Source organism: Callithrix jacchus, chromosome 13, assembly GCF_049354715.1.
Source record: "Callithrix jacchus isolate 240 chromosome 13, calJac240_pri, whole genome shotgun sequence".
In the NCBI taxonomy this organism is placed as follows: Eukaryota; Metazoa; Chordata; class Mammalia; order Primates; family Cebidae; genus Callithrix; species Callithrix jacchus.
This window is the reverse complement of record NC_133514.1, coordinates 100,815,974-100,829,878: the sequence shown is the minus strand read 5'-3', so window position 1 is coordinate 100,829,878 and position 13,905 is coordinate 100,815,974. Positions and strand designations below refer to the sequence as shown.

At 45.3% G+C, this 13,905-nt stretch overlaps 1 protein-coding gene and 1 pseudogene across 5 annotated transcripts in view; both read left to right on the top strand.

Annotated features, from left to right (window-relative positions):
* Positions 1-13,905, top strand: part of ATP8B1 (ATPase phospholipid transporting 8B1) — a 144,569-nt gene that overhangs the window by 29,157 nt on the left and 101,507 nt on the right. The gene's annotated exons all lie outside the window — the stretch shown is intronic.
* LOC100388617 (small ribosomal subunit protein uS17m pseudogene) lies at positions 9,742-10,382 on the top strand (annotated as a pseudogene).

Here is a 13,905-nt window from a genome sequence, read left to right as displayed (position 1 = left end):
AGTGCTATGGACACAGTGTAAAGAAGGGGGACTGGCAAGGTTGGGGTTTAAATATGGTGGCGATTGATTGGGCCCCTAAAAAGGTGACATTAGAGCTAGGACAATAAGGTGAGGGGCTAATCCTTGTGGGTAACAGGAAAGAGCGTTCCAGGTACAGACACTGGGTGGCCCAGGACCAGGGAGGCAGCAGGGTGGCTGGAGATGAGGACTGAGAGGGGAAGAGAGCACATAGACTGGGTTTTACTCTGAGAGAAGTGAGAACCCATTGCAGGGTTTTGAGCCCAGGAGTAACTCCATCTGCCTTACCTTTGGATGAATCAGCCTTGCCTCTGTGCGGGAGTTAGACCGAAGGGCAAAGTGTCTGGGGCTACCTCTGATCTGGGTGGGGAGAACAGAGCTTCAGCCAAGCCATCTGCAGGGAGGTGGGGAGAGGTTTTAGGTTCTGGAGACGTTTGGAAGGCAGAGCCTAGGGCTTGCAGATGGGTAGGGAAGAGGGTGGGAGGGAAGACAAGACTCCAGCGTGACTCTAGGTATTTTGCATGAGAGATGGGTTTGCCTTTTGCTGATTTGAGGAAGCCTGGGGGATCATGGAGTTATGCAGGAAATTGAGGGGTTCAGTTTTAGGTTTGAGTAGACACCTGAAGTTTTAAATGTAGCTTCCTTTGGTAATATGGAAACATTTGGGGGAACCATCTTCCTCTTAAATACAGTTCTAATAAGTGGGTATAGAATGTCGGGGCCAAAGTGCATCTCAACTCAGAGCCTTTGCAGACTTCAGCTGCTTGTAGCAGTTACTCGAGCTAGAAACTGGGCACCTTTTTCAGTGTTTTTCCTCCCAGACCCCCTGCCTGGATGAAGTGAGTTATGAAATGCTGCTTCTGCCTCTGAAAGTTTTGCCAGAAATCCCATCCTCTCTGCCTGCACTACCTCATTAGCCTCCACCTTTAGCCTCTGTTGCCAGAGGGCAGTAGGGATTTTCCGCAATCTTATCTTGCCCACAGATTAACCCCATCTCTTCCTGGAGTCCTTGGTCGGGGTTATCTTTTTTTTTTTTTGAGATGGAGTCTCACACCAGGCTGGAGTGCAATGGTGTGATCTTGGTTCACTGCATCCTCCACCCCTCTACCTCCCGGGTTCAAGAGATCTTCCTGCTTCAGCCTCCCAAGTAGCTGGGATTACAGGTGTGCACCACCACACCTGGCTAATTTTTGTGTTTTTGGTAGAGATTCCTTAGTAGAGTTTGTTCCACCCACCTCAGCCTCCCATAGTGTTGGAATTACAGGCATGAGCCACCCCACCTGGCCTAGGGTTGTCATTTCTAAAATGCAGATCTGATGAGAACAGCCCCTGTTGCGGAGGCCCCAGCTCTTTCCACAAATGATTCCTGCACTTCTGCTGCTCACCTCCCACCTCCTCACCTCTGCAGATGCTTCAACTTCAGGGCCCAATTCACTTATTCCAGAATAGCTTCCTGGGCCCTGTTCCCTGCTCTGTGTCCTCACTGTCCCCGTTACTTCACCACAGCAGACATGCTTCTGTGGGCTGAATTCCTAGTGTTTGCCTTGCCCCAGACTTAAGCTTCATGGGGACAGGAGCCATATCACTCACCAGCAGCTAACGGAATACCTGCCACGTGGTCAGGAGGTGTTTGTGCAATGCATGGGAGGGTTCAAATGGCCTCTCCCTGCTTAACACAAATTCCAAATGCCTCTAGCACCCAGTGCCTTCCCAGCCCTGCCTCTGCCTATTTTCCAGTCTCCTTCTAACTCTCTTCTTCCTCCTCCCCCAGCGACTGACACTTTAGTAACTCTACACTAATGATCCTTTGTGCCTTCTGGGCTGCGGAATATTTGCCCCCCGGGATTCTTTTCCCGAAATGCCTTTCTCCTCTCACTTTCCGTCTCCCAACCAGATAGTGGCCTGGCTTGAGGCTTTGACCTTCAAGGCCAACTCAACATCCCTCTTCTCTCTCTCCATCCCTGACCATCAGGAATAATTGACTGTTTTCTCCTCCAGTTCTCCTGCTAGCAATACTTACCATGAATGTCACGGTAAGGTGTTTATTGCCACTGTTCTTACGTAAACTACGTGCTTACGAGGATGGGGTGTATATTTCATGTGTTACTTTAGATACTGCGTAACTTTATATACATATATACTTAAAGTACTATATATATTTTGTAGATATATATAATGCATAATTTGTTTATTGGATTGATTAGGGGGTAGTAGAGGAACAGTGGAATTTTACATTTTAGGAGACTTGTTCCTTATAATTATCTTAGCTCTTTTGTTTTGTTTTGTTCTTTTTGAGATGGAGTTTTGCTCTTGTTGCCCAGGCTGGAGTGTAATAGCACAATCTTGGCTCACTGCAAGCTTCACCTCCCGAGTTCAAGGGATTCTCTTGCCTCAGCCTCCCGAGTAGCTGGGATTACAGGCATGGGCCACCATGCTCAGCTAATTTTGTATTTTTAGTGGAGATGGGGTTTCTCAGTGTTGGTCAGGCTGGTCTCAAACTCCTGACCTCAGGTGATCTGCCCGCCTTGGCCTCCCTAAGTGCTGGGAGCACAGGCGTGCTCTTTTGCAAAGCACTGTTATGTAACAAAATTACAGGTTTGAACTCAGAAAGCTTGCAAAGTTTCTGTTTGTTTTGTTTTTAGCATAACTTGAGGGAGATTTCTAAGTGTTATGTAGGTTCGGTTAACCAACCTAACATGGTTTTTAGGAGTATAAACATAGAGACGTCTGCTGGATAATCAGTATGCTGACTGTAGTTTTAATCATGAAAATTGGGGTGGGAACAGCTAAAGGCAGAGCTAACTGGTTTCCTCGCAGGTATTTATCATGAGTTGTGTGCCTTAGGCTGTGTTCCCTTTTGAATGTGGTTTTTCTGGTTGTTCTGACAGCACTGCTAAGTGTGCGCTTTAACGTTACTGGATAAATTATATTGCTTGATACCACTCATATCTTTGGAAACTGGATGTGTTCTGATCAGCTCATTGATTTCCAATCTGTAGAATTACAGTAAAATTTAGACCTGAGACCATGCAGAGCCTCCTGGTGCTGTCTGTGGCCTGAGTGTATCAAAAGATGCCTGGACAGCACATTACTTAACAAACAGAAAACTGCCACTGGTGTTTGAAGTGCCGATGCCCAAACATCAGTCTAGTCAGCCTGGTTTTTGGAAGCTTGATTAAGGGAAACTTGGTAATCTCAGACCATTTAGGAATTAAAAAGAAAGTGAATTGAAGGATCAGGAAGTAAGGGAATTGACTAGGGATAGGAGATGCACCATGCTCAGTGCTGAGAGAGGTAGGTAGACTATGTCATGCTTAATAAAACTGTCTGAATGCGTGATGGACTACTCCCATATAAAGGAGGTAGTCTGTCTCCTACATAAACAGCTCCATTTTGAATTTAGGGAGAAGTTGTGATATAAGACTTGCCATCTTAATTCTGCCATTAGTTGTGATTAGCATTAAAGGCAAATTTCTTCCTGATAAAAATTCAAGTCCAGGCCAGGTACAGTGGCTCACGCCTGTAATCCTAGCACTTTAGGAGGCTGAGGTGGGTGGATTACTTGAAGAGGAGTTCAAGACTAGCCTGGCCAACATGGTGAAACCCCAACTTTACTGAAAATAAAAAAAAGTAGCTGGGTGTAGTGGTGTAGCCTATAATCCCAGCTATTAGGAGACTGAGGCAGGAGAATCACTTGTACCTGGGCAGCAGAGGTTGCACTGAGCCTAGGTTGTGCCACTGCACTCCAGCCTGGGCAACAGTTAGACTCCATTATAAAACAAAAACAAACAAAATTCACATCCATGTTCCTAGAATGGTGACTCTAACTCATGTCTGACTGTCCTTAACATTGGGGCATGTTGACACGTTTTCACCTCCAGGTATGTTGCCAGGAACTCGTGATCTGCCGCAGTAGGCAGGCCCCAGAGTACCTGACCCCTCCATGTGGTTTGCCCCTGAGCAGTAGCTGCCCACTGGCTGGCTTGCTGTGCATTTCAAGGTCCCTGTCTCAGCCTCTCCTCCTCCTCTAGCCCATTTCTACCCCTCTGGAGCTCCTGCCTCAATAATTTGGCTCCAGGGGTACCATGTTCTGAGGGCAGGCTGGCCGGAGGCAGGAGAAAGGAGCCTTGTGTCTCATGGAGTGAGGACAATCCCAAACTAGATGGAGGCATCGCAATGGTGACTAAATTCTGTAGTGCCACTGCATATAAAACACAGGCCTATCAAGGCAAGTGGCATTTTGTGGACTGCTCTGGAAAGATCTAAACAAATTTTGAGCTATCTAACTGAAATGTGAAATCTTAGACTGCAGTTCTCATTGGCAGCTGGGGTGGGTGGGCACCCAGGGAGGCCTGCTGGGCTGAGGCACAGAAATTCTGCCTGAGTGCAAGAAAAAGTAGTTCTCATTAGCCGGGCATGGTGGCACGAGCCTGTGGTCCCAGCTACTCAGGGGGCTGAAGCGGGAAAATCACTTGAACCTGGGAGGTGGAGGTTGCAGTGAGCCAAAATTGCACCACTGCACTCCAGCCTGGGTGACAGTGAGACCCTGTATCCAAAAAAAAAAAAAAAAAAAAAAAAAAAAGCATAAAAGCATGAGGGTTTTATGAGCAGGGTGCTGGGCTGGCTGGGTTAAATCTGGGCTCTACTGCACACTTGTGAGACCATGGACAAGTTCTTGGTCTTAGTGTCTTCATTTATACAAAGGGAATAACAGGACCTACCTCATTGAATCCTTGTACATTTAAATGCATTTGTGTTTGTTAAATGCTTGGGATGGTACTTGATGTGTAGCATTAGCTCAATAAATGCTAGCTGGTGCTATCATTAATACATTATGATATTAGAATTACAAATAAAAGTTCTTGGATCAGATCTACTATTTGCTGTGCATTTGGGATACCCGGGGCTCAGTGCTCCTGAATAAGCTTACTTTTCCCATACTCAACTCAATTATCTACTCTGGAGTCATCTTTGGCTGTTTCTTGCCATTTGAGATAGTCCAGTGGCATTTGTGGTCCTTTAAAAAATCAATTTAGAGGGAGATATTTGCATTTCATAAATTAAGGCTCTAACCAGTTGCCTGCTGGCTTAATGAAGTCTAGCAATTTCCTGCTTTACCCCAGTGCCTCCAAGGAGCCTTGCACTGAATTTCTTGCTGGTGGATATTGATTTTAACTAAACTTGGAATTGGTGAATGAATGGTCTCCCCTTCGCAGTGGGTTTTGGGTGGGAAGGCCCATGGGCATACCTGGAAAGGCTCTAGAGGAACTAGCTTTATTTGAACCCAAGGAAGGGGTTTAATAGCAGAGCAGGGAGAAGGGAGCCCAACAGATCTGGCAGAGCTGACCCAGGACGAGATACAGCTCTGAGGACGGAGTCGTCGCGGGGCAGACAGAATGCATGGCTCCGGGGGATGGCAGCCAAGCCCACTGGCCATTGGAGGTTTTGAGCAATGCAGATACTTGGCTCTGCCTTTTTTCTGAGCTGCTCCTCCCCTTAACATGCCTGGGTCAGACAATGGTTGAGCAAGGAAGGTATACTGTCTGAGTACACTTCCCAAAGCCACCTGTCCCTCACCATCAAAATCAGGATACTCAGCCACCCGCCTTACTCACTGGGAAGCTGCCCACCTGACCCTTCATGGGAGGTGGGAGTTGGGCTCTTTTTATCCAGGCTGGTCAAGTCCTTGCTGAGCAGCTGGGAAAACAAGAGCACCTCTCAATTTTTTTATTCGTGGAAATTATCACCTACCTCTTGCTTCTCAGGCTTTTTAACTGGTTACAGTGTTTGCTGCTGCAGTCAGCCCAAGGGTTAAGCCTTTCTCTTGGGTGTGTGTTTCATTTTACATCCTTGGACTAGCATGGACTGGGCATGCAACCATCTCTTGTGTTTTATTTTTAGAACTTAGAGTAAGGATTAGCTATGTAATATTTTGAATCCTTCATACTGACTTCTATAAAATACACAATAGAGAAAGCTCTAAAAGCTTAGGTTTTTTTTTTTTTTTTTTTGGAACATAAGCCATAAAAATAGCCTTTTAGAATTCTAACCTGGAGTGTATTTTCTTCCCTCAATTCCCTTGGCTGGTTATTTTTAGGATTTAGGGATGGCTTTGGAGACTAGGTGTGAATCTAGGATTCATACCTATTTGTGGCTTAAAAAAAAATTTTTTTTGAGACAGAATCTCACTCTGTTGCCCAGGCTGGAGTTCAGTGATGCAATCTCGGTTCACTGCAACCTCCACCTCCCAGGTTCAAGCAATTCTCCTGCCTCAGCGTCTCCAGTAGCTGGGACTACAGGCACACACCACCACAGCTGGCTAACTTTTCTATTTTTTAGTAGAGGAAAGGGTTTCACTGTGTTGGCCAGGTTGGTCTCAATCTCCTGACTTCAGGTGATCCACCCACTTTGGCCTCCCAAAGTGCTGGGATTACACACATGAGCCACTGCTCTCAGTCAAAATTCCTTATATCTCATAAAAGTGATATCTAGGATATTTGTAGATTGTATATAATGTATAATTGTTAATTGTCTAGCTTTATACTCTATAGATTTTTTAAAAATCCATTTAGAGCTCTGTGTGTATAAATTCGTATGTGTGTATGTTTTCATGAATGAAGACCTAACAAGTTGCTTGCTGGCTTCATGTGGTAGAACCAGAATACCTGGCAAGTCTTAGGTCTAATCCTAATTATACTTCATTTCCTGGACCAGTGCTGGCTAAGGGAACTTTCTGGGATAATGCATGTGTTTTGCTTTTTTTTTTTTTTGAGACGGAGTTTTGCTCTTGTTGCCTAGGCTGGAGTGCAATGGCACCATCTTGGCTCACTACAACCTCTGCCGGCTCCCCCCACGACCCCAGTTCAAGCAACTCTCTTACTTCAGCTTCCCAAGTAGCTGGGATTACAGGTGCACACCACCACGCCTGGCTAATTTTTTTTATTTTAGTAGAAACTGGGTTTCACCATGTTAACAAGGCTGGTCTCAAACTCCTGACCTCAGGTGATCCGCCTGCTTTGACCTCCCAAAGTGCTGGGATTACAGGCATGAGCCACCGTGCCCAGCCCAAAGGTGTTCTGTTTCTAGCCACTAGTCACATGTAGCTGTTGAACACTTGTAATGAGGCTGGTGCAACTGACGATCTGACTTCTAATTTTAGTTAATTTAATAGCCGCACATGGCTAGTGGCCACTGTATTGGATGGCACAATGGCCTTGGATTGTTCTTACCTGAGCAGCAGAAGGCTTTCAGAGGAACTGGAGCTTGGGTTGTGTGAGATGGTCCTAGAATTAGAGGGGCATGTACCACTGCCCCGTTTCCCACCAGCTCAGGCTGTGACTCTACTGGACCCATGCCTTCTCTCAGAAGTGATAAGCTCACCTTGGTTCTTAGTGCTTCAGTTCTTGAATGTTGCAAGCCTGCCTGAGGTTGGCTCCTTGTTACCCTGTGAATAAAGTCTAGGCTCCTAATGCCCTTTTTGATAGACCTCACCTCTCTCTTCCTTACTTATTACTTTCCCATCACTCTCCAACTGCCCATGACACAGAAAGATTTGCAATTTCAAGAACAGGCTGTTCTTACCTCTAAACCTACACAAATCGAACACTGTCCACCTGAAATACTCTGTCCCTTCCATGCACCTGTCTGAGTCCTACATATCCTCTAGGTCTCAGGCTAGATCTCAATTTCTGCAATGCCTCCTCTGGGAAAGGCTTTCTTGACCTCTCCTAGGACAGATGGGTGCCTTTACCTACTGTGTGTCCTGGGTGGATTCCCATCACAGCACACTTAATTGAAATTACTTATTTACCTACAAGTTCTTCCTCCTGCCCTAGAGCTTCTTAAAGTGTGGCCCCTGTACCAGCAGCATCGGCGTCACCTGGGAACTTGATGGAAACGCAGAGTCTCAGACCCCAGCCCAGACTTCCTGAATCAGAAATCCTGAGGGTACAGGCTGCAATTTGTGCTCAACAAGCCCACCAGAGGATTTTCATATGTGCTAAAATTTGAGAACCAGTGGGCTGGACCCTTAGCCTGATGAAAGTAGGGTCTGTGATTTTTGAATTTTGATTCGCCTACTTTTAGCACACTGCCTGGCTAGAACTCGAGAAACAGCCAGAAAGGAAATTCCAGATATTCTTTCAGCAACTTGTCTGGTCAGGAAATTTTTTTGTAGTTGAAATCACTTTAAATCTCTTCTCCTTTTTCCAAAGGAGATGAAGAACAACTGAGTACTTTAAAAAATTTATTGTCACCTGGGCGTGATGGCTCATACCTGTAATCCCTGCACTTTGGGAGGCCTACAGAGGTGGATCACCTGAGGTCAGGAGTTTGAGACCAGCCTGGGCAACAAGGTGAAACCCCGTCTCTACTAAAATACAAAAAAATTAGTCGAGTGTGGCGGCAGGCACCTGTAATCCCAGCTACTGGGGAGGCTGAGGCAGGAGAATCACTTGAACCTGGGAGGTGGAGGTTGCAGTGAGCTTCGAGGAAAGAGCAAAACTCCATCTCAAAAAACCAAACCTTATTGTGGTAAAATATACACAACATACAGTCTACCATCTTAACTATTTTTATTTTATTTTACTGAGACAGAGTCTCACTTTGTCGCTCAGGCTGGAGTGCAATGCATGATCTCACTGCAACCTCCCCCTCCTGGGTTCAAGCAATTCTCCTGCCTCAGCCTCCTGAGTAGCTGGGATTACAGGTGCTGACCACCACACCTAGCTAATTTTTGTATTTTTTAGTAGAGGCAGTGTTTCACCACGTTGGCCAGGCTGATCTCAAACTCCTGGCCTCAAGTGATCCACCCATCTCGGCTTCCCAAAGTGCTAGGATTACAGGTGTGAGCCACCACACTCTGCGTTAAGCATTTTTAATTGTATGCATCAGTGGCTTTAAGTGCATTCACATGGCTGTGCAGCCATCACTGCCATCCACCTGTAGAACCTCTTCATCTTCTCCAGCTGAAGCTCTGCACTCATTAAACAACTCTCCTTCCTTCCAACCCTTGGCAACCAACATCCTACTTTGTCTCTGAATTTGCCTACTCTGCGTTCCTCACGTAAGTGGAATCATACAGCATGTGTCCTTCTGTGACTGGTTTATTTTACTTAGCGTAATGTCTTCAGAGTTTAATCCATGTTGTAAGATGCATGTGCCAGGATTTCCTTTTTAAGGCCAAATGACAGTTCCTTGTCTATATACCACATTTTGCATATCCAGTTATCAGACAGCATTTGGATTGTTTCTACCTCTTTTCTTTTGTGAATATTACTGTTGTGATCTACTGTGTAGATTATATATGTATAATATCTGCTTGAATTCCTGCCGTCAATTCTGTTGGGTATATATCCAGAAATAGGATTGCTAGATCCTATGGTAATTCTATGTTTAATTTCTTGAGGAACCACTATACTATTTCCCACAGTGGTAGCATCTGGGCTCACTGCAACCTTTGTGTCCCTGCCACCCCCAGTTCAAGTAACTCTCCTGCCTCAGCCTCCCAAGTTGCTGGGATTACAGGTGCACACCACCACACCCAGCTAATTTTTTGTATTTTTAGTAGAAACGGGTTTCAGCATGTTAGCAAGGCTGGTCTTGAACTCCTGACCTCAGATGATCCACCCTCTTTGGGCAGATCTGGGGAGGCTGAGGCAGGAGACTCACTTGAACACAAGAGATGGAAGTTGCAGTGAGCTGAGATTGCACCACCACATTCCAGCCTGAGCTGCAGAGCAAGTCACTGCATCCCCCCCCCCAAAAAAAAAAAAAACAAAACAAAAACAAAGAAGGCTTCCCAGGGCAGGTGGCTGCGCAGACAGTCGTGGTAGAGGTGACCACAGCCACATAATGTCCATAGTTTGTTCACTCGTCCATGCCAAATGGATCATGGGGGAGGTGACTGGGACAAAAATGCAGAAGACTGCTAAGGTGAAAGTGACCAGGCTTGTTCTGGATCTCTATTTATTAAAGTATTATAATAAGCGGAAAACCTACTTTGCCCACGATGCCGGTCAGCAGTGCACAGTTTGGGATATCATGCTTCTTAGAGCTTTACCTGTTCCACGCACAAAGCATTTGAAACATGAACTGGCCAAGATCATTTTCAAAGTTGGAAAGGTCATAGATCCAGTGACAGGAAAGCCCTGTGCAGGAACTACCTACCTGGAGAGTCCGTTGAGTTCCGAAACCACACAGCTAAGCAAAAATCTGGAAGAATTCAATATCTCTTCAGCACAGTGAAGGAGGAGTGGAAGAAGGCACTACAGGGAAAGACTGACATGTTTATGTTATGGAAAAAGACATTTTTCTAAGTTTCATTGCCAAAAAAAAAAAAAGAATAGTGAAGAATTGTGTCAGAGGAAGACAAAGTTTTCCAAACTTTCTTAAATGTACTTTCTTGGTCAATTATAACCTATACATTGAGTACCTATCATGTGATAAGTTGTTGTGTTAAAAAATAAATGACATTGGCTGGTGGCGGTGGCTCCCCAGCACTTTGGGAGACCAACGCGGGCAGATCACGAGGTCAGGAGATTGAGACCAGCCTCACCAACAGGGTGAAACCCTGTCTCTACTAAAAATACAAAAATTAGCTGGGTGTGGTTGTGCGTGCCTGTAATCCCAGCTACTCAGGAGGCTGAGGTAGAAAATTGCTTGAACCTGGGAGGCGGAGGTTGTAGTGAGCCAACATCATGCTGCTGCACTCCAGGCTGGGCAACAGAGTGAGACTCCATCTCAAAAAAAAAAAAGGCATCAATAGAATTGATTCCAGTAGGTTCTGTTTAGTTCTAACAAACTTGAAAATGTTTGTTAGATTTGAAAAAAAAAATGCATATAAAATCTTAAATGTTGAAATGTTACCTCTTGTTTCTGATACAATGTATGGAAACACAGCTCTATCTTAGAGTACAATTTTTTAACAACCATTTTATTCTTACAATCAATCCTAAGAAATAATTTGATAACAGTGCAAAAATGTATGTTTAAGGAGCTTCATTGCTAAGATTCTCATTCTTTGAACTCCAGACTTTCTTAGAACTCAAGTGCCAGTTATCTTTGGATCAAGAGAAGTAATCTCTATCCACATCTGGTTGCTATGTTTCAGATTTGTAAAAGATTGTGCAAGGCTGTAAAGACACAGAACCTGTGAATTACTGTGTTTGGGAAGCACATTCCTTTATCAGGAAATCATGGGTTTGGTAGTTTAAGTAACAGAGAGTATAGTCTGTAGGAAAGGTACTCCAAGTGCTAAAAAGGAGCAATTACCTTTGGGAGGCCGAGGTGGGTGGATCACGAGGTCAAGAGATCGAGCCCATCCTGGTCAACAAGGTGAAACCCCCGTCTCTACTAAAAATACAAAAATTAGGTGGGCACAGTGGTGCGCACCTGTAGTCCCAGCTACTCGGGAGGCTGAGGCAGGAGAATTGCTTGAACCCAGAAGGTGGAAGTTGCGGTGAGCCGAGATTGTGCCATTGCACTCCAGTCTTGGTCACAACAGCGAAACCCCGTCTCAAAAAAAAAGGAACAATTACAAAGCAAAAAAGTAGGCTCGTATTTATGGTGCTGGGCACATAAACTGTAAATATCTTTGATTTGTCATCACTTGAGGATCAGGGCGTATAATCAGCCTATCACTCTCCTCTTCTGGCCTCTACTGTGTGTTCTACTCTTGAGAGTAAGAGCTAACCCAGGAGGGCATTCTTTCAACCAGGTAGCACGTGTGTCACTATCCATTTGCCCACCCCCATAGGATGCACACCACAAAGAATGAACCCTGGTGAACTACGGACTTCATGTAAACTAGGGACTTTAGTTAAAATATGTCATTATTGGGGCTGGGCACATTGGCTCACACCTGTATGACTTTGGGAGGCTGAGGTGGGCAGATCACTTGAGGTCAGGAGTTCAAGAGCAGCCTGGCCATGGCAAAATCACATCTCTACTAAAAATATAAAAACCAGGTGTGGTGGCAGGCACCTGGAGTCCCAGCTACTCAGGAGGCCGAGGCAGGAGGATCACTTGAACCTGGGAGATAGAGGTTGCAGTGAGCCATGATCACACCACTGCCCTATAGCCCGGGTGACAGTGTGAGACCCTGTCTCAGAATACGTATATATACATACACACACACACACACACACACACGTGTATATATGTATGTATGTATATATATCTCATTATGGGTGCATCAGTTGTAACAAATGTACCACTCTAATGCAAGGTGTTAATTGGGTAGACTAAGTCATGGGGCTGAAAGGATATGTGGGAATTCTCTGTACTTGCCACTCCATTTTTCCATAAACCTAAAACCATTCAGTAATAGCCCATTTAAAAAATAGGAAAAGAAAACATCTATAGAATTAGGAAATTTAGTGCCAGAAAGGACCTCAGCCCTCTTCTGGAGAAACACAGGGACAGACTTTCCCTGTTCCCCATTCTAGGTTCAGTAGGTTGGGTTCAGGTTCAACAATCTATTGCTAATAAAAGCATACTGTAAGATTCTGACGTGTGGTCACATCTTAGAATCATTGATCTGGTTGAGAACCCCCACTGACAGTTGATAACTGGAACCTAGGTGAGGAGGTGACCTGCTAAGTCCATACAGCTCGTGGTACCATGCTAGAGAGTAGAGGATAGGTCTCTCCCACTCACTGTCTTATCTCAAGGACCTTCAGAGAGGCCATTGCATTTGAATCTAAATATTTCTTGAAGGATCGATGGCACAGTTGCCCTGATAGCAACAGCAACAACGCAGGGTTGGTGCGATGGCTCACGCCTGTAATCCCAGCATGTTGGGAGGCCAAGGTGGAAGGATGCTTGAGGCTATGAGTTCAGGACCAGCCAGGGCAACATAGCAAGACCCTGTCTCTACAAAAATTAAAAATTAGCGGGGTATGGTGGTACATGCCTATAGCCCCAGCTACTCAGGAGGCTGAGGCAAGAGAGTCACTTGAGCCCAGAAGTTCAAGGATGCGGTGAGTCATAATCACGCTACTGCACTCCAGCCTCGGCCACAGAGTTGACACCCTGTTTCTAAAACAAACAAACAAACAAAAAAACAGAGAACAACACCAAACAACGTAGACTTCCCCTTTGGAGTACTCCTCTGTCTTTGTTTGGAGAAAATACTTTTTAGCAAGCTGCTTATCTGTGAAGTTGAAGACCTTTTTATGACTTTTTCCACTTTCAGTAACAAAGGTGCTCATTGGTTCCTGATTCTAGGACATGTTTATTCAGCTAGACTTACTGATCCACATAAATGCTTTCTCTAGAGCAAGTTAGAATCTATTAAGTGCAGATTTTGAGTGTGGGAATTGTGTCTATTAGGTATATTTCTCTTTTTCAGAAATAATTGTTAGACTTTAAAATGTTCGATTTACAACATATACTAAAAATCATCTTCCAGCTGGGCGCAGTGGCTCACACCTATAATCCCAGCACTTTGGGAGGCTGAGGTGGGCAGATCACCTGAGGTCAGGAGTTTGAGACCAACCTGGCCAACATGGTGAAACGCCATCTCTACTAAAAATACAAATATTAGCCGGGCATGATGGTGGTGCGCGCCTGTAATCCCAGCAACTCCGGAGGCTGAGGCAGGAGAATCGCTTGAACTCGGGAGGTGGAGATTGCAGTGAGCCAAGACCGTGCTACTGTACTCCAGCCTGGGCAACAGAGCAAGACTCCATCTTTTTTTTTTTTAGATGAAGTCTCACTCTATTGCCCAGGCTGCGGTGCAGTGGCACAATCTCAGCTTATTGCAATCTCTGCCTCCCGGATTCAAGCCATTCTCCTGCCTCAGTCAGCCTCCCAAGTAGCTGGGATTACAGATGCATGCCACCATGCCTGGCTAATTTTTGTATTTTTAGTAGAGATGGAGTTTCA